This window comes from Suncus etruscus, chromosome 12 (genome assembly GCF_024139225.1).
Source record: "Suncus etruscus isolate mSunEtr1 chromosome 12, mSunEtr1.pri.cur, whole genome shotgun sequence".
Classification (NCBI taxonomy): Eukaryota; Metazoa; Chordata; class Mammalia; order Eulipotyphla; family Soricidae; genus Suncus; species Suncus etruscus.
The window spans coordinates 32,687,399-32,690,420 of record NC_064859.1 but is presented as its reverse complement, the minus strand read 5'-3'; the positions used below and the strand labels follow the sequence as shown (position 1 = coordinate 32,690,420).

General features: G+C 36.9%; 1 non-coding gene across 1 annotated transcript; it reads right to left on the bottom strand.

Moving 5' to 3' along the window:
* Positions 1-1,585: 1,585 nt before the first annotated feature.
* LOC126024900 (U11 spliceosomal RNA) lies at positions 1,586-1,719 on the bottom strand. Its single transcript, XR_007500981.1, has one exon. It is a non-coding gene; the product is annotated as a U11 spliceosomal RNA (small nuclear RNA).
* Positions 1,720-3,022: the final 1,303 nt, after the last annotated feature.

Sequence of the window (3,022 nt, the reverse complement as noted above, 5' to 3'; positions counted from 1 at the left end):
TCAAAGCTGAGTCAACTGTGCTCAAGACAAGCAACTTGTCTATGTTGTCTGCTCCCAGGGTCGTAATAAATACGTAAAGACTGAAGTTGTATCAATCTTTTCTGAAAATTATGGCAAGAGATTAGAAATCAACAGCAGAAAGAAAGTAGGAAAGGTTCCGAACTTGTGGAAACTAGACAATATCCTTCTGAATCACTAAAGGGTCAGTGAAAAAAAATGAAAGAAGAACTTAAAAATCACTTTGAGAACAATGAAGCAATGAGGTAAATTATTAGAACTTATGGCACACAGCAAAAACATTACTAAAATAGATGTTTGGGGGGCTGTAGTGGTGACGCAAGTGGTAAGGCATCTGCTTTGCATGCGCTAGCCTAGGACAGACCACGGTTCGATCCCCTGGCATCTCATATGGTTCCCAAGCCATGAGCGATTTCTGAGTGTATAGGAGTAGCTCCTTAGCGTCACCCGATGTGGCCCCAAATCAAAAACCAAAAACCAAAAAAAAAAAATACCCCCCCCAAAATAAAATTGTTGCTAATCTTGTGGTTTTCAAACACTAACCCTGCACTCCAGCCTGATACAGCTACAAATCTGAAACATAATTTCATAATTATAATTTTATAATTATAAGCCAATGAAAAATTAAACTTATGCAACACTGTATGCATGAAAACTTATCATTAAGAGTCTGGAAAAACTGTCATGGAGTTTAAAATTAAAAAATAAGAGAGGGGCCGGAGTGATAGCACAGCGTAGGGAGTTTGCCTTGCACGTGGCCCATCCTGGCTCATCCTCGACATCTCATATAGTCCCTCTCCCCACTCCCCACAGCCTACCAGGAGTAATCCCTTAGTGATGCCAGGTGTGCCCTAAAACCAAAAAATAAAAGAAAAAATTGTAAGGAAAAAGAAAATATCCTCTTGCAGCTCTGTGACTGCAGGTAGTTAGAAGGAATGTGACCTCAGATTCTCCAAACTCCTAACCCCCGGGGGGGTGTTCTCTCTGGGTGTCCGTGGCTGAAAACATGACTTTTATTTTTTTTAATCATTTTTAGGTTCCTATTGTTAACAACAACAATAGTGTTGCACTAAAGATAAAAATCATTTGTTTTTAAATAACTCAGTATTTTGTTATTGTAATATGTTCCTATTTTTTGTTTTTAAGTGTCTATAGCTATTGAATTTTATTAAGAACTGTTTCAGCATCTGTTGAAATAATGGAATTTTTTATTATTTGATCCAGCATGTGGATGCCATTATATAATTATTAATAATGATTGCCTTTGTGTCAGACCTTTCCATCAAGTTAGCTTGGTAGGTGGTTTTTTATTTATAGGGAAGGCCTCTTAGAGCCACGCTTCTTAACCTTTTTTATTATTATCCTCTAAGGAGATTTTACTTAAATATTTTTGTAATTGCTTCTTTATATAATTTGAATTCCACAGATACCTGTGCAAATATTTAGTTATATATATGCACTTTTTTATTTTTTCATTTTTCCCTTTTATATATAGGCACTTTCTATGGATGTATGTATATATATATATATATATATGTATATGTATATATATACTTTTTTTTTTTTGCAAGGCGCTGGGACCAATGATCACCAGCTGCCCAGGTGTCCAAAAATTATGCTTCCGACATCTCTTGATGTCGATTCTGCACGCAGGACAAACGAGCTGCCTGGCGTGTGCCAGTCACAGAAGAAGCCCTTTTATTTTCTATATTTTTTTTAAAAGTAGCTTTTTTTTTATACTCACCAAGATTCAAATTGCTTCTTGGCATGTATGGAAATAATGCTATTGTAATTGAAGTCCTTTCATTTTGACATTTGTGCAGGGAGGCACAAAGAAAGGTCATTCCTGTATTAACCATATGGGGCCATGGATTGAACCAAGGGCCTCACTAGCAAAGCATGAGCTCCAATCATTTCAACCAGCTCCCCTGCCTTTTGAATCTTCTGGATTCCTCATCTCGGATGAACTACATGTTGCTGGATTCTATATCTTGAAATAACTACATCTTGGAATAAATTACATGTTCAGAACCAAGGACTGCTTGACTTAGGTTTGGGGACCATACCCATAGTGCTCCCAGATCTATTCCAAACCCTGTGCTAGGGCTTCTCCCAGTAGTGTTTGAGACATCAGGGCCTCACTCATGCAAGGGAAATACTCCACTACTTAGCTACATCCCTGGCCCAAGACTATTGCCTTTCCACATGACCAACTTTATTTGTCATGTTTTCTGATGGGAGTTCTTATAACAGGTAGAAAACTTAGCTGAAATGCAGGGCCTTGTGACAGGCACATAACTTTGCTAAAAGCAGGCAGTCTTGAGAAATAAATGTAAACATTTAAGATTTAAGCCAAGAATTATACCAAGAAAAGTCAGCAGATCTTCAGTTCAACAGCAATAAGGAAATAATCTCTTTTCAAAACCAAATGAGAGGTGAAGTGGATTTTTCTTTAGTCAAGCTAGCTGGTGAGAATCTGGTGCCGCAGATTCCCTTTCCATCTATGAAACACTGAACCAAGGATCCAGCTAAGCTGCACCTGTAAGCTTCAGGCAGGAAAAGGGAGAATAAATATGAATTACTTTAAGCCATCACTGAGTTTAAGGTCACTTGTTTTTGCAGCAACAGAGAACTAATATAAATGTATACACATATCCAGGTACTTCTGGTTAGATAAATTCTATTAGTTTTATTTTTCATTAAGTTAATACACTTTTACATTGTAAAAGCAAAAAAGGTAAAAACTTTTGTTCTTTTCCTTCACATGCTCAATAAAACTAAAGTAGAGTAACACCAAAAAATTTTATATAGTGGTCTTCTGACACTGTGTTTGAATTGAGAAAGGTCATGTTTTATACTGGTGACTCATTTTCTGGTAGGACCAAATAATAGAGGAAAGTCCATCATTTTTATAAATGTTGTCTTGCCTTTTAGGTAGAGCAGAGAGTACAGAGAGCTCTTCTTGTATCTGCAAACTCTCCAAGCTGCCTTTATCTTAAAATAA